We start from the raw sequence: 21,891 nt of genomic DNA, 5'->3' as shown, positions 1-21,891 counted from the left end.
TACATAGTGATGCCATTCCATAACTTCAACAACTCATTAATTAGGGGCTCAATATACATGTTCATATCTTTAACTTGGTATGTACCTACCAATTGAATGAACATAAACATTACATAATTATTATGACCATTTTCATGCACTATTTATAAATTAATTTAGATAACTATAAAATGAAAAAATACCTGGCACAATCATTGACAACATTATGCGCTTCCTCTTTATGGATGTCCAAGGAGGAATGTTATTGTTAATAATAAAAATAGGCTATACTGAGTAAATAAATCTCATATCTCCATATGGATTGACACTTTCTGTCGCTAATGAAAGCTTTAGATTATGAGGTTCTTGTTTAAAGTGTGACCATGTTTCTTCTATCTCTTTAAATACAGAACCATCAGAAGGCATTCACATAATGTGATATTGACTTTTATTACATGCATGGTAATCCATAAATTGTGCCAAGCTAGTGCACCTGAATAACCATTGAAGATGTGGAATAATGGGAATGTACCAAAGAACCTTGTGAGGGACTTTTTTTTGTTATTTGATCTTACTGATATCTACAAATATAACAATTAGGGCATTTTTGTTTGAAATTTATGTTGTTTATGATATAGAATGTGATAATTGGGACATGCATGTATTGTATGATACTTCATTCCAATCTGAACCATAATGATAGATAATTCTCAATACAAAGAAGGAAAAATGTTTGATGGTGGTAAGAAAAACTCACTAATCAACCTACAACAATTAATATGCATTGTTAATATAATGAATAGTAATTGTATGCTAACATTGAAGATGACAAAAATGACATACCTTAGCATACGTGACACTGGTACATTGGATATACCATTCATAACCTTTAAGTTAACCAACAACACTATAGTTGAGAGTAGAGTTGTTTGGAAGCCTTTGTAGTTAAAGGTATATCAAGATCATCTTCATCATCATTATTATATTCACTAGTACCATCATTGTGAGCCTCTTCATCACCTAGCCCAATACCATCTTCTTCAATCATGTCCTATGGCACATTATCATGTTCTTCCATGGGAGTGTTATCCTCAGCTTGGATATTCACACCTCCATGTTCCTCCAGTAGGAAATCCACATTCAGTAATGGACAAAAATAATGGCCCCCTTCAACATGACCATGTTGACTACAATGACTCTAGACTGTTATGATTAGAATTCTTTGATAGTTTAAGCCCTAACACTTTTTGCAAGGACAATAACATTTATTAGGTTTTCTTCAGAACTGAGCCCACAATGCAACCATTGTCTCATTATTTTGTTCTGGGTTCATATTATTAGGCATGGTCTTTCTTCATAGGAAAATATATCTGCAAAAAAATTGGACATGTTGTAGTTAATTTTTATATCTGCACATATGGAAATTTTTTATTAATGTTTTCAAATGTAACTAAAATGATCCTATAATTTCTAGAAGGCTTAGATGTTTGCAAAATATGGATTTATAGACAATTTATCTTAATTATTTTCAAAATGCCTCAAAGAGATGTCACAAGGTGAAATTTACTTAGGTTCTAATAGCAGCATGCCTTGACTAATCTTGATAGCAATGACTAATGTGATTAATGCATCAACTAATGAAGTTGACTAAAAGATCAAAACATATTAATGCAATCTTCAATCAAGAACATGTGAGCTCAAAAGATGGGTAAATTTCAAAAACTTCTGAGCCTAAGATCATTACAATTTCAGCCATGAAATAATGGCAGTTGAAATTTGTTAAAAAATAGGCTTGAGTGGGTTGGCCTAATGGTCAAAAGAAGAATTCATATTTCACTTAATTACAAATCAATTAGCTTATGCAAGTTTTTCCTCATGGTGGTTGTACACTTTTTAGAAACCTAATCCTTAGACCATTTGGGCCTAACATCAAGGGATGTGAATTTAGGACTCAAACATCAAAAAGGTTGGATGTTGAAATTCTTTTCAACATCCAAAACAATTCCATAAGCATATAAGAAGAGCAGATTGGTGAGTTTCACCTTGGAGGATGATTTTGGAAAAGGAATTAGAGATCAAGATATCTAAATTCAAATGGATTTAATGTTAAAGTTAGAGTTTATAAAGGAATATTATATTTGGAGGGTTCAAATGCTTGTAGATCTGAGTTTAGAAATGCAACATTTTTTTACAAGCAACAAGGTAGGTGTTGATAAATATTTTGTGTGAATCCATAAATGAGAAAGGAGCTATTAGATATCTTCTTTAAGGAGAAAATAGAATGGATGAATTTTGTGATGAAGTGTTCTAATTGAAATTCCCATTTTGTGTAGGAACCACAGAATGCAAATTATATTTAAAGAGTAGATATTATACTCATAGAAATCATCGAAGTAGGATGTCTTCATTGGATTTTGCTTCTTAGAATTTTTATTTTAGATGAAATATGAAACCCAAATGTTTAACAAGTGGTGTTGTCTTGTAGTTTAAAGATGTTGAGAGCTAAAGGTGGAATGATTTCAAGGCAGGAAAGAAAGCTCCAATAATTCCTCTTTAGAATTGCAACCAAAGTCCTAAGCATTCCAATCCAAATGATTGTGTATCAATAAGATTTAACACAAAATAATCCTAAGAACATTAAGTAATTTAAGCTGAAACATATAAGAAAATGAATACATGTTCCTACAATCAAATAATGATTATCCAAGATTCACTAGTTAAGGGTCCCTCAAGACTAAAATATAGATGAGCATAAACTTTGAACATGAAGGAGAAGATCTTTTGTTTGATTTTTACCATTACAACACAATAATGTTTTGTCATAGGAAAATGAGTCTTATTTTGATTCACATTACATTTTTGTGCTATTTTCATTGTATTTGTTCTTTAAATTTTGTTTCTAGAGACTATCCATAATTGTCCTAGATCACCATAGGCTAGGACTTGTACAGATTTGCATCCTTCATTTCCAACTAGTCATATGAGAGAGGCTAAAGGTGAGGTGTTATCCTGGTGGGTAGTAAGAAACCTCTCCTAACTCACAAGTGAATGAGAGCTCTGTTGACAATCATATAATTTTTAATGTTGTACAATAATTTGTCTTTGGATGCAAGTTAATCTGTCTTGAAGAGAGTGATCTTTTATCCCATGGTAGAAACCTAACCTTTCATCTATATTAAGATATCCTTTAGATGGGAAATCATTAGAAATTTATCCAATGCTACTTTATAGGAAAGATATAATGGAGTGTGCTTCTTCTTGTTGTATTGTGTAGGTTAACCTCAGTTTTATGCATTTAGGTAGATTACTCTACTTTTCACACAAGAGTTTAGATTCCTGGGCGATATTCTATGGATTTGGGACTCACTTCTAAGAAATCCCCTATGGCATGTTTCTATCTTCCATCTAAAAGAGAGAATCTTCTATTAATCATTTACACAAAGTTTCAATTAGAGTTTTACAAAAGTTATAAGCTATCAAATACCCAAAAAACAAAATAAAGTAAATATGTGCTCTATTAATTTTATTGATAATGAAATAAAATATATTGGCATATTGGAGAGCTTGAGTCAATGCTTCTGAGGTGTATCAAATATTTGCACGAAATTTTAGGCTATCTAGTGATTGGGCATTGCCTACTCTATTACTATAGGACATATTACTCTGCATATGTTGTGCTATGCTAATGTGCGTAAGAAGTTGCTCGTTGGTTGGTAATTTTACATCAATTTTGAAGTTGCTTCAACATTATCCATTGATTGACGTCAACCATCTCTTGCCTGTGGCAGATGAAGTAAAAACAAAATCTTAGAAGTTTTACACTATTGATATTTGATCATTCAAAATGTAGCAAAAATTGCTTGTCAATTTCAAATAGGTCCAAGATTCTTTTTATAGAAATAATAGCCCAATCTAGAACAAAAATATGATCTAAGAGAAAAATCATATTATTATTTAATGAATAAACTTGCTTTTTTTTTACCAAATGGCAAAGAAATTTCTTTTCTTGAGTTTCATCACTGAAAAGGATCATAGGTCGGGCATTTTACTCATCAGGGTTTAATTATCCAATTCCCATGTAGCATGATGCTTGGAAAATAAACTGATGTGATTTTATGAAGATAAATCTAGTCCAATTGCATTGATCGAATACTTAAGGCATGCAATAGTCATTATTATATATGAAATTTATCAAAAGTCAAGTCATAAAAGAAGGAAATCTAAGTAAGATATTTTAGTAATACTTTTAGTTTTTAACTTATCTAAGAGGCTTAGATGTATCTTCCTTCAAATTTTGGCTTCTCCTTTGACCCATATTGGGTTGTTTTAACAATTAATATATTACACATAGAATACCAAAATATTACCAAGACGTCTCTAAAAATTTGTTTTGGATTGAAACCTTACATGTTTGAAAATTCCATAAACTGAAGAATGAAGCACATCGGGAATCTTGAATTCAATCCATCTCAAGATGGAATTAGGTTTTTGGACAACCCATGTTTTCTCTATATGTGTAGTTTAATGTATACGAGAATATACAGGAAATGTAATAGATAGTAATGTCAGAGAAGTCACAAATGCTTCTTTATTAATTCCATTAAGTGTTTAAAACATATGACACCAAAATGTAGGACATCAATTACCACAATGCCATCATTACAATAATGTCTTTGGGATGAAAGAACATGACATATATAAGTGTCAAAGGGGTGCAAGCTCTAGTTATTTTGATATTTTGATATACTTTGAAGAAAAATTAATTCCTCATTCCTTTTACCTAGAATTCCACTAGACAAATTATATCATTGAGTACAAAGCCCTAATCATGTGGGTACATGTTGTGATTCCTATAGAGATTAAAAGCCTTCATATAAATAGAAACTATATGTTGATAGTGAATCAAATAACAACTTAAGGGGAACCAATCTAGGTTGTCTTAGTATATAGAATTACCATTGATCTTAATCAATTATATTACTACACCATAGATAGTATTTCAAAGAGAGAAAATTGGTATGAGGATGCAAAGGCTAGTGTAGCCTCTTTGGTCTGACCCAAAATCATCACCAATGCATATCAATTTATGCTACAAGTGTTGAGATCTCATGTAGTATCAGAATTGTGAAGCCTTGGTGATCCCATTTGTGTCCATGTAGACTCAAAAGAATGGTTTGTTGGCATCTATGTGTATCTGAAGAGAAAAAATTCCCTAATAGAGTTGATGAAAATCCTTATTTTAGGATAAGAAAAATCTTTGGTTGTTATCTTGTCCTATCAAATGTCTTGTATCAAAGATCCTATAATGGTCTTGTCCAATGATACTTAACCAAGGGTGAGATACCACTCATTTTTTGAGAGGCTCATTTAGGCCCCACTAGAGGACATATAGGTGGTAAGGCCCTAGTTCAAAAGGTAATTCATATGGAATAACATTAGAAAATGATGGAGAAAGACTTCTTTTCTTTTATCAAGAGTACACGCAATGCCAACAACATAGAAATTTGATTTAAGCTCTTAGACAGGCTCACTAAGCTCAAAAATCTCCATGGCCCTTCTAGACATCAGGTTTAGATATGATTGGAAAAATATGTCTGCCACTATTTAAAGGCCATATTTTTATCATCACCACCTCATAGTATTTTAGTAAGTGGGTGGAAGCAGGGCCATTGAGGTCTACCACCACTCAAAGTATCTATCAATTCCTACTAGACAATATCTAATTTCATTTTGGTTTATCTTCCACTATTGTCTCAAATAATGGGACATATTTCTAAAATAAGGTAAAATAGTTACAGAAGTATGTTTTTTCCTACGTCACTTCACTATACCTTATTATTTTCAATCCAATAGTTATGCAGGAGCCTCTCACAAGACCATTGAGAAAATATTGCAAACATTTGTAACTAAGAATGGGAGAGATTGGCATACCCAATTAACCTATGCTTTTTGGGCTTATTGCACTAGTGTCTCTATTGATATATGATCTACTCCTTATAGCCTAGTATATAGAGCCAATGCTATCATGCCCCTAAACTAGAGATACCATTATTATGTGTCTCCCTTAGAGGAGTGATCAGTGATGACACTAATAGTTTGAATCATTTGCATGAGTTAAAAATGTTGCATGAACATACTCTATGCCTTTGAGCTTATTAGAAAGGGATATCATAACTTTAAGGTAGGTAATCTCATTCTTTGCAAATCCAAATGAATGTAAATGTTTCACCTAGTCAATGAAGGAAATTCAGCCCCATTGCCTGGGGCCATATGTTTTCACCTTTTTCTTATAGGTATGGAGCCTACAAATTAGCCCCAATGGACAATACCCCTCTCAAGGAACCCATGAATGTGGTTCATCAATAATGGTGTTATGCCTAAATGTGTCATGCATTATGAATCCAAGTGATCCCCATGACATATTGTCATCAACATGAGTGTTTATCTTTGTGGTAACAACCATGTTTGTGATATCTATGTGCATGTATGGTGGTGTGACTACAATTGTAAAACATATATAAGGAAAGCCAGGATAATAGAAGAATGGAATCTAAACTCCAAAAACCTATTAAATACTAGAGTCCCTGTAAAGTAACCTAGTCAAAGTTACTACTAAACAAGAGTCTATGGCCTAGTTGATACAGCTAGTATCTTGTGATCAATACACTATTTATTTGTATGGGAACTTGATCATACTAGCTATTTAGGTAGTGACCTAGTCCCCAATTGAAAACCAGGTTCTCCAGAACATACCTACTATTTACAGTCAGTAAGTTTCTATATCCTCTAATTAAGTGGATTTTTTGGCTTTTTAGATCCCATTTCTAGGACTATTGTAATAGTATTTGTTTTGAATCTAAGCAAAATATGTATGTTGGATAACAAGAGTACCATAAATTTGGATGTTTATCATGATGGACAATTCACAAGAAGGAATTTTGGTACATTTATATACTGTCTAGTGTCTTGTTAATATTGTCATTTAGTTGAGACTATTATTTATATATATCCTCTAGAGATGTAAGATTATCATGCTTCTAGTTTCATGTACAAATAGGGAGTTTGAAATACTATTGAAGCATTTAGCACACACTACTATCTAAATCATTAGCGAAGAGATAGATTGGACCTGAATATTGAAAGCAATATTTAACCACTTTGTGTTGTTGCCATATTGTTAGGAATCTTCTGATACACTTTTCTTTGAGTATCCCATGAACTATTTTGAATTTTTTCTTAAGGTTGATCCTTCCAATGTTTTATATTGTATGTAGTGAAAAGGGATGTTCTAGGGATAGGGACAAAACATCCTCCTTCCTGCCCTTAGGGGATGTCTCTTGGGAATCCTCCTCATTGGGTAATCACAAGGGAATACAAGCCCATCCTCCACATCCCCGTGCTATCTTAGAGATTTCCTAATGTCCCCTATAGTAGCCAACTTTCAATATGGGAAAAAGGAAAAATTTAAAATTTTATCGAAAAACCCATGTTCCCGTACCCTCTTAAAGCTAAGCAACAAGGTTCTTGGTATTTCATGGTTTGAGCTAGGAATCCCCATCAAATTTTTACTAAAGATACAAGCCATTAATGGTAAGTTCATATTAGTGACCTCAAACCAAAAGTCTCAAGATCCCTAATAGGAGAAAATAATTCAAGTACTTTGGAACTCTTTGTTTGAGATTTTCATTTCTATACTAATAAATTATTAGAAATTTTAAGGGAATCCAAAGAAACAAATTTCAAACCACAATTTCTAAAACTACACCTTTAAGCAAGCAATATTTTATAGTCCCTTACTCCATAACCCTTGTTCAACATGTATCAACCAAATTAGGCTTTGCTCCTGATCTATCTTCTTGCAATTTTGTTTCAGAGAGGTTTCTGAAGTTGAGTTAACTAGTATTCATAGTAATTATTTACAAGGAAGAAAAAAGAGTAAAATACTCATCCTCTTCATTATTTGTGGCACAAAAAGAAAGAATAAATTCCCATCCAATGAATGAAAGAGAGTAAAAACCCAAATTATTCATGATCTATAAGAGAGGAAAAAGGTAAACATACATCCAAATTATTATTTATACTATGAAGGTTGCTTTCAACTCAAGAATGAGATTGAGTTAACCAATTGGTTGTTATTGACAAATACCTCAAAAAAATTGACAAATAAATCTTTATTGCAGAATGACAAAGTATACTCTACTTCTATAGAATGACAAATAATTGCAGCTTACAAATATGATATTGCATAGTAGCTTGGGAACCCTCTGAATAAAAATAAACTATTTTAAAAAGTTGTAGAATATAGATTTATGAGTAAACAACACAATTTTACTTCTATTAATAGTAGTTTAAAAAAATTAAAATAGTATAAAAACTGTGGATTGCTACATGCTTGAACACTGAACCTATGGTGTAAAATAAAGATAGAAATCAATACTCTTGCTCATTGCTAATGCATTGCCCTAGGTTATTAAAACTAAATAGCTTTAAAAAAAAAAAAAATGCAGATGGTTATCATGCCAGTGGTTTATATGTTTTAAATGATGTGTATATAGCCACTTCCCCTAGAGAGACTAGTTACAAGTATCAATGGAGAAAAAAGAATCTGTAACGTGTAAAGTGTTGTGCTCAATACTAAATTTGTTGTTATTCTGATCTTAGAAGTGAGGAGAAATTAAGGTCCCACATTAATGGCTAGTAGTCTTTGAAATTGAATTTATTGCATTATATTAGCTTCCATAAAATGACCCTATAATGTGTTGCTTGCAATTTCAATCTAGTGAAGCAGGGATCAAAGGTGTAAATTGACCATAGAGATAAAAGGAGCCCCAAAGAAAAAAAGTTGCTGGTGTGTAAAATTATTCATAGTCAAGCTCTTGTTGTTAAGGAAATGATCAACATTCCTCATCTCAAAATAAAATAGAGAGCATAGATTATGAAGGTAATTTTTTGTTTTGATTAATCAAATGCCATTTTAACAAGATCTACTCTATGATTTCAAAATATTTGATAAGGAATCGATATAATGGATGAAATTTGGCTTACTAAATTTTTTTTGACCTAAGCATAAATCCTTCTCAACTTCCATGTAAACATGTATGTTAATTACTAAGCAATTGATTTGATATGATTCCTCTTCCACTAATATTACCTGATACATAGAGACACACTAAAATCAAAGTATCTGGATTAGAAATTTGTGGTAAATAATGAAGATTCTAATAACTATTTGTATAGCCAAATTTGGCATTAGCTTTATATTTTGGACTTCAATTGAAGTTTTATTTTCAAGATTGGACTTCACTATTTCCTAACGATGTAGCAATATTGAAGTTTTGAGATATAATACAATGTGCTTCAAAAGTTTAGGGACATACAACTATAAAATATAGGGGTTTTAAGTCTATAGAATAGTAGATTAGATATTTATAATGTGCTCTATAACTCTAATATACCTTCAATGCAAATGTAAATTGAATGAAAAACACATAATTCTGCCCAAATAAATTAGAGAAGGATAACTTATCAACAAAATCAAACTGTTGAACAAAAAATATCTACACCAAAAATATCTACTAGTGTATCTACAAAAATGGGGTCAAATGTACTAGTGATTGTTTGTTTCATTATACCTAATATGATGACAATTCTACAGGACTTTGTAATCAACCCAGGTAATCAACAAGTAGACCCATTTAACTGGGTTATGGCTAGTTTCTATCTCTAAATATCTTCCATGATATATTTTTGTAAAATTTCTTGCGAGCTCTACCCATTTTTCCTAGTCTATATTTTTTTTATGGAGGATCCTAAGGTAAGTCACTTTGCATGAGCTAAGTGAGTATTTTTTTTATTGTTTGGATTACGGAATATGTATGTAGAGAGATAGATTTTTCTATTGTGCTAAGATGTAATGAGACCTTTAAAAATATCTCTAAATATACATGTTTGGAAGGAAAATAAATGAGCACTAGCATATCTCCCTTGACAAAAATCATAGAGCTAGGGCACAAAAATGAAATCATAGAAGAAGGGAATGACATGACAAGAAAATCACAAAGCAAGTGCATGACATGGAAACAAAATTGTAGAGCAAGGGCATGGCAATTAGATCACAAAGAAAGGGCATGCCAACAAAATGTAGAGATCACAAGAGCATGGAAACCAAATTGTGAAGCAAGAGCATGACAACATACTGAAGAGATACACAATAATGAAATCATAGAGGAAGGGGAGGGCAATGAAATGTAGAGATTACAGACACAAAATGCACCAATGAAAAGGGCACAACAACATTCAAAACTCTCCACCCTCGTTTAGAGCTCTCTGCCAAAATCAAAATAATGGGTAATGGTTTATGTCATGTTTTCTCTTTTTTTTTTTTTTCTTCTCACGTGGGCAAAATAATATGAAAATCACCACAAATTACACCATCATCACAATTTGACCCCAAATTTTATAGTGCAAGGACTTTATCTAGTTCATTTCAATTTATCTCATATGATTGTTGAAAGTGTCCAACTCAAATGGTGGTTTGACATCATTTGTAATTAGGGTTATCCTTCTACCAAGTCTAGGCATGTACCTAAGTATAGAATTTATCTTTAGCATAGTCTTGTGGAGGTTATGTTTCCTTATTTCCTCCTCCAAATTGGTATCAATATAGGGTGGACCTCTTATTCCAAAAGCTTCCATGAAACTCAATCTATCAATCCTCACCATGTTGGACTTCTCCCTTTTCCTTACCACTTTGTCTAGAAGGAACTAATACTTTGTTAGGTCCCTAACTAGGTCCACATCCATGAATAAAACAAGCATGATCAATTTCTCCAAGTTTGTCTACCAAGGGTTGCCGATTGGTATTTCTCTCACTTCATTATCCAAGAAACACATGAACAATGAAGTATCACTAAAAAAATCTATATTGGTAGTATGCTTCCTTCTAGGTGTGATCATTTCTAGAGATACTGTTAGAAGTTTGTGAAAGAAGCTACACTAATTATTCAAAAAAAATTCTAACAATTGACCAACTTTACAATTTTTCCCATTTCATGCAACAAAAAAATCTTATAGGTTCTTGGGAAAATCCTTTTGTAATATTAGGGTTATCATGTTATTCCATGAGAAGGAAATCTCAAACAACAAGGAATACCTTAAAAACTTGGCTAACTCAACAAAATGAGATCATACAGTCATCGCGCTACTTCACTCTAAAAATATATAGAGTTTGTTGTCTAACTAGTGGACAATGAGATCTTGACAATAAACCAATGATAATAGGTACACATTTAACATTAACATAGTTTTAGATTTCATTTAGCCATATAGAAATCTTAAGAACCATCACAACCATGATTTAAGGGAGGAAGTACCAAAATTGTAGTCAAATACAAATTACCCAGTCTAATTTCACCATAACCAAAAACTAATTAACTTATTCAAAAACCACACCATATCATTCTATCGCTCTTCATTCCAATGGATTGCATAATATCTGCTATTCCTAAAGGATCCTATCCAAGAGTACAATATTGATGACCCTTCCCATTCAAAAATTATCATTTGGCAAGAAAATTTTGTTAGCTACATTTTTGACAAGTTTACAATATTTTACAACTATTTCCATTTTTCACATTTTATGCTACCACATGCCTCCTTGGTACCTCAAATAGGTCCAAAGGATTACAATGAGAATTTTAAAATTACATTTTAATCAATATATATCTTTGTATGGTATTTTACACCTTTAGAGTGATAGACCAATAGAGTGAATGTAGAACAATTAGGTGTGGGCCAATAGAGTGAAAGAAGAGAAGCTAGGTGTGGGCCAAGATGGTAGGTGTTAAGAGTAAAGGAAAATGTGAGAAAATTGTTCCAAGTAGTCATTTCTAGAGAAAACCCTAGGTTAATGTTTGGGAGTAAATGGTTCTAAGGGATTCCATGTGGTTAGAAGTTAAAAACTATCCACAGGATGGTAGAGTAGTCATTCTAAGGGATACATTCAGTCACATAGTTCATCAATGGGGTCGAAAAGAGGAATAAATCTCAAGAGACTACATAAAGATTAGAAAGGATCAATATAAGGATTTTTCTAAAATTAGATGTACAAATGTGTAAGCTTTTGAAATTTTGAGAAAGCTATTTTCAAAAATAAATGGGAAATAAAGATGAAGGAATGTGCAAGTTCATTGGCCTAATCTTATGAGCATAATTTGTGTGTATATATGTACATATTTTCCAATCTTGTAATATTTTATTATTTTTTAATATATTCAAGATACTACTGATGCTTGTATGTTTACATTTTTTATATTTATAGCTTGAATATTTTCCTATGAAGAAAGACCACATCTACCAATATGAACCCAAAACAAAATAATGAGACAATTGCTAGATTGTGGTCTTAGTTCCAAACAAAAGGATATAAATGTAATTTTCCTTGTAAAAATTAAACAAGGGCTTAAAAATAATCAAAGAATTATAATCACAACAACCCATATTCATCATAGGTAATATGGTCACATTGAAAGGGGGCACAAGTTTAGTAGATTGGTTAATGTGGATTTCCAACTAGAGGAACATAGAGGTGTGAATATCGAAGTCAAGGATTACACTCCCATGAAAGAAGATGATCCTATGGAAGAGAAAAAAATTGAAGATGATGGTATTGGCATAGTTAATAATGCACCAAAGGACATGATTAAAGAAGATGTTATTGGTGTAGTTGATAAAGATGATCATGATGATGCTACTAGTGTAACTGATAATGATAATGAAGATGGTCTTGATATACCTATACTTGAGAAGGCATACAAGACCCTACATCAAGGATTCAAAACAACTATTATCTCTATTATAGTGTTTTTGGGAAACTTGAAAGTTATAAATTATTTATCCAATGTAGTAATATCATGTATGCTAAGGTATGTCATTTTTTTCATCTTAAATGTTATTATACCATTACTATTTATTATATTAACAAATCATATTTGTTTTTGATTAGGTAAAATAGGTTTTATAGGGATCTTGAAACCCAAAGTTTTACAGCAAAAAGAGTGAGATGAAATAGACTAAACAAACAAAAAACTACCACAAAAGGCCAGAGACAAAAGAAGGCCCAAACCCAATGTACAAAAGCTAAAGACATAGAAGAAAAGCTAGGCAAATAGGCTAGTGGCTGTCCATGTCCATGGCCTTCAGGGTTTTTGCAGCATCATTTTCCCTCTGACTAGCCACGCCCTCTTGAATCCTGGTAGGAGTGTTCATCTGGTTCCCCTAATTCACCTGGTCACTAGCCTTTTTCTAAAATTCATCCCGGTTGAATCCTTGCTCTGTGTTCTACTCCACATCCCTTTTAAGGCCAGTTGTAGTCAGATAGTCCCCCAGATTGACAATATTCTCATTCAAGGTGTGAAGGGTGTCCATTATCTGTTTGGTGATTATTTGGTGGACAGAATCTAGCCTTTGGACCTTTTGCTCAAGCTGGGTGAGTTTGTCATCCTGATGGTCTCTGGAGACCTAGCCTCTATCTTTCTCCTGGCTACTCACTTGGTCCTTGTCAGTATCCTGGTTGTTGGGCTAGTTGCGCCAATCCTCCAAAGCCTCAATTTCCTGAAAAAGCCACTTGATGGAATGAAAGTTGTTAATCAAACTGTTCTTTGCATTGTTCAAGAAGTTGAAGCTAGTTTCTCGCACATTGTCAGAGATAACCAAAAGAGCTAGATCAATGAGCTTGTCTGTGAGGCCTCGCCCCGACCCATCCTAGCACCGATGATACATTATTATTTTGATACTCATGCCTTGTTATGTCAGAACATTATTGGATACACTAAACATTTTAATGCTATTTTACGATATGTGATGCTTTACTTTAGTTATTTGATTTTGTTATTTAAATGCTTATAAATATGTATAATGATGAAGAAAATGTATGCAACACTAACACTTTTGGTTATGCAAGTTGAAGGGTTAGAAATTTGAGTGGAATTAGATAAACAAATATTTATTAAGAAATGGATTCTTTAATTTATATAATTCCTCTAACATGTAATTCACATTATGCATGTGGTTTTTGGACCTATTGATGTGTGCAATGAGTGTGCAGGAAAATTAGCCGAGACAACTCAATGGAAAGGCGGAGCTAAATTACTTGTTGATTTTGTACTAACTTTGTATTTTAATTCTTTAAAGGTTGTAAATTGGTCTTACTATTCTCCTAGCTTTTAATTGTTCCTAATAAGTCTTTAAAGGCCTAAAAACATTAAATTTAAGTACCCTATGGGCAAGGGTATGGGTGGGGAGTACTTTCCAACCCTTTAGCCTCCTTGGTTGACTTTTAGGGTCACTCAAAAACCCTATTTTAGGTTGATTTGGAAAATGGATTGTTCTTTACTTGACTTAGTGAAACCAAACCTCCATCTTGAGTTACTTGAAGTCTAGTTGAGTTAAGGAACACCCAATCCTCTAGTTTTGGAGGAAGTCTGAAGATTGAAGGAAGAAAGGGAAGCTCTTCTCAAACCACCATTGCCATAACTCTTCTATGAAGGTAGGAGTTCTTCACTCCTTGAATGGTTCTTTATGTGTGTTCATGTTTTGAATCTTGCTTGAATCATGTTTGAGACATTGTGTAGTTATGCATTTCTTGCTTGTGTGTTGGGGGTGGATTTGGGAGGGATTTTATCTTGTTTTCTTTTGATGTTATTTATATGCTTTCTTGATGTTTTTTTTGTCTTTGAGAGGTTTTCATGGCGATGGTTTTGTCAACACACCCTTCGATAGGGAAGAAGTGGCTATGTTTGGGGAAAGGACCTTAGTTGGACTTCAATATTGTAGAGTCTACTCTCATGGTGAGAGGAGGAAAAAAGGGTAGGGTCTATGGGCCCCTACTTTTCATCCCATACCTTGTGGTTATTGAGAATTCTTGAATATGAAAAGGAATGAAAATCCCTATGGAAATAGCCTCGAAAGGGCCTTGTAAAAGAATGGAAGTTCTTGAAGTTTTAGCCCTGAAAGCGCTATTTGATGGTATGGTGATTGACTTCTCCTATTGAGAAAATCCACCTTTCCCCTATATTGGTTCATTATTGGAGCTATTGTGCAACCTGGTTGGGAATGCATGCTTTAATTGCTCATCTCATTGTGTTGTTTACCTCTATGTTGTTTCTTGTCACTTTCATGGTTTCCTTGATGCATTGAAAACATTTCAAAAAGGTTCTCTTGTGAAAGCCTTGAAGAAAATTCATTGAATTGTAATATTATGTAAATGGTAATTGAATTTTGATATATTTCCAAAGACATCAGGTTTTCTTACTGGTTCTTTCTTGATGGAGCCTTGAACTAGGATGAATAATAGAGAAAAGAAAAGAGATTATGAAATTTTCCTTGTGTTGCTCTCATATGATTTCAAATTTTGCATATGTTGTGAGAAATAAATTGATAGATAATGTGATTGAATTATAAACTTTCAAGTTCCAATTATGTTAATGAAATGCAATTAGATATTTTGAAGTTCCTAATTTTATGGTTTAAGAATTTATATGAATTAGAAATCCTACATTGAGATCCAAGTTATCATTCTCTCATTGTTATGTTTCATCATTGACACAATCAAATTTGACTAAAAGTTATACATCACTTGATTCCTAGATAAATGTAACATACACATTACTATGATGATTGTTACAACATGAATTGTAGGATGAAAGAAAAAAGAAGGTACAACATTATGCACTTCCTTGTATTTAGAATGATGTTAATGGAATATCTATATTGTCATTACACTAAAATGCACTCTTAGATAAAGATTAATATATAGCAAGGAAAATTATGCCAACACTAAGTCAAAATTGGCTTTTAAAAAAAAAATGTGCATCTCCAGGTCTAAAAACCCTCGCAGGAAAATGTATGGAGGAAATTTTAATTCCCCCTTAGTCACAAAAAATATTCTCTATATTATCCCTTTAGATTGCAATTATAGACCAATATTAAATCTCTAAAAAAAAACAAGGAATATGTAAATCAATTACATGTAAAATTAAAAATATTTAAATGTACGCTTGGTGACATTTCTCAACTATAAAACTTCTACATTAACTCCTAAAAGCTAGTAGGCAAGGCTCTAAACTAGGACTCTATGTCCATCCTTAATTTTATAATCAAATTTAATCTAAATCTGACCCACTTTAATATAACTCTTTCTATCTTCTATACTATTTCTTTAGCCCTTATCAATGCTAGGCATAGAGTTTACCCCCACCTGTATTACACCCAAGTCACTCGATGGCTAGGTCACATGATAGGGAGGCAAGGTAAGTGTCTCACAAAAAAAAATAATGCAAAAAGGCCAAAATGTCATCACTTCTCCCAAGCCCTGGCTCCATCCTCCCATTCATGCAAAACTTAAAGAGGAGGGCGATAGGTCTGCGTACTGCAGACCTAGGGCACTGCATTGCCCATTGGGATGTGGGGGAAACATGGTAGCTAGCCCACTTGGCCTAGGATAAGAGCGGGTATGGGTAGGAAATGTGTAGTAGTAGTTAGTATTATTATTTTGTGTGGGTAAATTTTTATGGTTAGCTTAGATTAGATTCTTTTAATTTATTAGTTAGATTTTTAATTACTTTATAAATTAGATGAGATTCTAATTTATCAATTAGACTTAAGTAAATTGTTTTTTTTAGTTTTCATATTAAGCTTGGTTAATTTAGGATCCTTTGTGTTATGCATTTATGCTTAGGTTGATAGTTAAGCTTTATCCATAATATTATAATGAAGGTAGTATGGGATAGAAATTTAAATGTAGACTATTATAAGTTCTAATTTAAAAGTTAAGTTGATATTACATCATTTTAATTAAAATAGGTTTAAAGGTTTATAACTAGTTGATACTATTTTTGAATTAGTTAGATTTATTGTAATGTTGACATTCCAATATTGGACCTTAAATTATAATAATTCGAATAAATTTTAGTAAATTATAGATTTATTCAGAATTGTTCTAGTCATCAATTTTAATAACAAACACTAAATTAATTAATTAGATTGTATAAGTATGTTGGAGGAAATTTTATGGTTAGTATAGATTTTGGACTAAAGATTTAAAATGTAGATTAGAATGAAGTTGAAAGAAGTTAATTAATGACATTAAGACTAAAGTAAATGATTTAGATTGTAATGACGTTCAAGTTATCAAGCCAAAGGAGGGACTAGTCAATTAGATCATCTTTAGGGTTAGTAGTATATTTATCGTAATTGAATTGTATCATTTAAATCAATTGATGGATTATGACTTTAGTTAATTAGATCACATAATTAATTTCATTAATGGAGGAACTAAGAGATTTTCAAGTGTAACCAAGCAATCCCTTCTACAAAATGACCAAACTGAGATGTAACCCTTTTATTTATCAATGGTGAAGTTGCACGTATCTTCAGAGTACCTATGGTTATCAGAATTCAAAACCTCTCGAGCGATTTGTTCCACTATAGTTAATCATTTAAAATCTCTTGTGACCATTGTCATTTTATTTAATTATAGTTTCAAAAAAAAAATTGCGCATTTTTACCCTTATATTTTGGGCATGACATTTTGGTATCAGAGCCCGTGTTTCAACACTAGGAACCTAAAACCACAATGCTTCGAAAAAGTTAACTAAAGCTTTAATTGTGTAGGATGCCTCCTATTACACGGAGCAACCTACGAGGTAGAGGTCATAGGGTGAGAGCTGGTAGAGTAGGACATGAGGATGGACCACCACCTCCACCACCATTGAACCCAAACCAGGACATTATAGATGCACTTTAGACTTTGATTAGTGTAGTCCAGTAGAGAGTAGTACCTGTAGTTCAGCCAGGTTAGCAGATTCCAATTTTGGAAGCGAAGGGACTCAGAGGAGGTGGACCTAGAGTCAGAGAGAGGACTAGGAGTCCCCCATTGAGATAGATGGAGGGATAGGGTGAGCACGAGGAAGAGTCAATACACCAGAGAGGACCCCCACTTGATAGACCTCCTAGACATATAGGATATGATATCAGGGAATTGATTTGAATCAGGCCACCATTATTTACCAATTCCACTGAGGGGATAGTAGCAGAGCCATGGTTACAGAGCCTACAACGGTGCTTTGGATTATGTCCATATGGGAGTAATCTAAAGACATGACTAGTAGTTCATCAGTTAAGAGGAGATGCTTCCAATTGGTGGAATCAAGAGGAAACCATTGGAGGAGTGAGCATGGATACCCTCACATGGGAGTCATTCCTAGAGAGGTTCAGGGAAAGGTACCTATCTAAACACTTTAGGCAGAAGCAGATAGAGGAGTTTCACTCACTACATTAGAGGGGTCTCACCGTAGCTTAGTATGAGAGCAGGTTTCTTGAGCTCCTTCCTTATGTCAAGTACATGAAGGACAAGAAACTACAAGTGCATCAATTTATCATGGGTTTGAATTTCTCACTTTAGAGTCTAGTTCGTATGGCCTTTCCTACTACCTTCAGACAAGTTGTTGAGGTTGCACTAGTTGCAGAGGATACTCGAGGTAGATAGGAGTCACAAGATCGGTCTCAGAACTGAAACTCTACCCAGTAGAAACCCCCTTGGAAAGGGAATGAGAACTACACAATAGGGTCCTCTAAGGGCCAATAGTCTCAGCAACAGAAACCTCAGCAGCAGTAGTGGTAGTTATTCAGGATGTCAGTTGGGAGGTAGAGCTAGCCTCAGGAGCTAGAGTGTCAATTAGTTCCATGGTGCATAGTTGCCTGATTCAGATTGGAGACATGTCCATGATGTCTGATCTACGCATTACCCCTCTAGGTTCTTATGATGTTGTTCTTGGTATGGATTGGATTTATGCCCATAGCACCAAGATGGATTTTTGACAAAAGAAGGTGGAATATGCGGATGATAATGGTATCTCTAGAGAAATCCTTGGGGTTAAGAGACCCATATCCCTTCATATGATTTCCGCTATTCAGCTTAGATGGTGCATGCAAAAGGGATGTTAGTTGTTCGCTATCACCATCAATGAAAGGGAGGAAGATTTAGAGGGGGAACCATCCCTTGATGATTTTCCTATATTGTAGGAGTTTGCAGATGTTTTTCCTTCAGAGCTCCCTAGTAGGCCTCCACCTAGAGTAGAGGATTTTCATATTGATCTTGTGCCAAGAGTAGAGCCAGTGTCGAGAGCACCGTACAGGATGACTACTCATGAGCTTAGTGAACTTAAGATTCAGTTGGAGGAACTCTTAGAGAAGGGGCATATTTGACCTAGTGTGTCACCTTGGGGCACACCAGTGATCTTCTTTAAGAAGAAGGATGGATCACTTAGGTTGTGTATTGATTATCGGTAATTGAACAAAGTAACCATCAAGAATTGATACCCTCTTCCTAGGATTGATGACCTCTTTGATAAGTTGCAATGTGCCTGAGTTTTTTCAAAGATTGATCTCAAGTCAGGTTATCATCAGTTGAGGATTCTAGATAGTGATATCCCTAAGATGACTTTTCGTACTAGGTATGGTCACTACGAGTTCATCATGGTACCATTTGGCCTCACGAATGCTCCAGCTGTATTCATGAGCCTCATGAATGGATTATTTCATACCTTTTTGGATAAGTTTGTGGTTTTTTTCTTGGATGACATCTTGATATATCCTCGTGATGAGAAAGAGCATGAAGAGCACTTGAGACAGGTATTGCAGAAGTTGAGGGAGAACCAGTTGTTTGGTAGCTTGTCGAAGTGTGCATTCTTTAGACCTGAGATACATTATTTGGGTCATGTCATATCAGGCGATGGTGTCTTAGTAGACCCATCAAAGATTAGGGTCATCATGGATTGGCTAGCACCTACTAGTGTTACTGAGGTGAGGAGCTTTATGGGACTAGCAGGTTATTATCAATGCTTCAAAGTAGGATTCTTTAGATTGGCACATCCCATCACATCTCTTCAGAGGAAGGGAAAGAAGTATGAGTGGACAAAGAAGTGTGATAGAGCTTTTCAAGAGCTCGAGAGAGCCCTCACAAGTGCACCGATTCTTGTAGTACCAGACCCATCTGCAAACTTTGTAGTGTGCACTAATCCATCCTTGGATGGTATAGGGGTAGTTCTTATGCAGGATGGCCGACCCATTTCCTTCAAGTCTAGGAAGTTGAAAACTCATGAACTCAACTACCCTACTCATGACCTAGAGCTTGCACCAGTGGTTCATGCCTTAGTGAGGTGGTAACACTTTCTACTAGGTCATAGATTTGAGCTTCATTTCAATCACCAGAGCTTGCAGTACATATTCACGCAGCTGAACCTTAAAGCTAGGCAGAGAAGGTGGATGGAGTTCCTTTTTGAGTACGATTCTGATGTTAATTACATCAAGGGAAAGAAGAATGTAGTTGGGTAAAAGCATAGATCTGTGTCACCGTTTGTGATACAAAAACTTGTTTTGGTCAAATCTCATTTCTCTATCAAAACTCAATTTTTAAAAAAAACTAAAAATACCCTTTTATAGATTTCAAATTCAATATCATCATTATATAAAATTTTGAGTGTCTTGATTAGTTATAATATGCTATAATCTAAAAATATTATAAGTCAATATTTCAACATTTTAGAAGATGCTCTTTCAAAAAATGAAAAAAAATAGTAAATCATATCAAAAAAATAAAAAATATATATTTATCACTAGAGGAGAGAATCCTCTTCATGAATATGTAATGTTTTTTCAAGAAGGTATAGATTTGATAGGGAAGTTTTGACGGGAGGAAAAAACTGTTGGATTCTGACAAGGTCAAACTTGAGTACTTATAACAAAGAAAATATACATCAAAAATAATTATTTCTTTTTTTGTGCACTAGCTATACATGTCATCTATAAAATATTTTCAAATCATAACAAAAAAAGATGATTTGCACATACTTGTTTGACGGGAACTACATCCTATATTTTTTACAGTTAAAAAAGAGACTTCAAAATAAAATAAAATGAATAAATTCTTAGTCAAAAAAATAATAAAAATTATAGGCATAAAATTCATACAATTCTACACATTTCATCAGTTTACATCATCTTCATATTTTAAACACAAATACCATTTTTTTTGTCATTAATGTTGAACTGTCACATTCTGATATCACTTTTCTTTATAAAAGGTGACACAAGTTTGTGCTTTTACCCAGTTGTAGATGCCTTAAGTAGAAGGCACCATGAGTTATCATCTATGACTACTTGTATTGATTTGAGGGAGAGGATTCTTCAACACTTGCCAGAGGATGAGCTTTTTATAGAGGTTAGTCAGGTGGTGCATTCTCAGAGACCCTTAGAGGGGAAGTATTCAGAGTATTCCTTAGAGTTTGATGGAATCTTGTGCCATAGAGGATGTATGTATGTACCTTCCACTAGGGGATTGTGTGAGTTCATTATACTTGAGGCTCATAGAGCACCTTATGCAGTGCACCCCGGTGTTAAGAAGTTACATGCATATTTGAGGTAGTTATATCATTGGCTAGGCATGAGAGTGCAGATTGCTAACATAGTTGTGAGATGCCTCGAGTGTCAAAGGGTGAAGGCAGAGCATCAGCATCTTGGTGGGCTCCTTCAGCCTCACGAGATTGCAAACTGGAAGTGGGATGTTATATCTATGGACTTTATTGTTGGTCTCCCCTTGTCGTCTCATCGCCATGATGCCATTTTGGTGACAGTTGACACGTTGACCAAAGTTGCCCACTTCTCTCCCATGCATACTACATACACAACATAGAACATAGCATAGGTGTTTCTACGAGATATTGTCATACTTCATGGCGTTCTCCGTAAGATCATCTCCGATAGGAACTCATTGTTCACCTCATCATTTTGGAGAGAGTTACAGTTGGCATTGGGCACTAGGCTCAATTTTAGTACAACATACCATCCTTAGACTGA

This window comes from Cupressus sempervirens, chromosome 9 (genome assembly GCF_028749045.1).
Source record: "Cupressus sempervirens isolate cs-2001-9-10 chromosome 9, ASM2874904v1, whole genome shotgun sequence".
Taxonomy (NCBI): domain Eukaryota; kingdom Viridiplantae; phylum Streptophyta; class Pinopsida; order Cupressales; family Cupressaceae; genus Cupressus; species Cupressus sempervirens.
The sequence above is the reverse complement of the archived record's forward strand: the minus strand, read 5'-3'. Positions refer to the sequence as shown.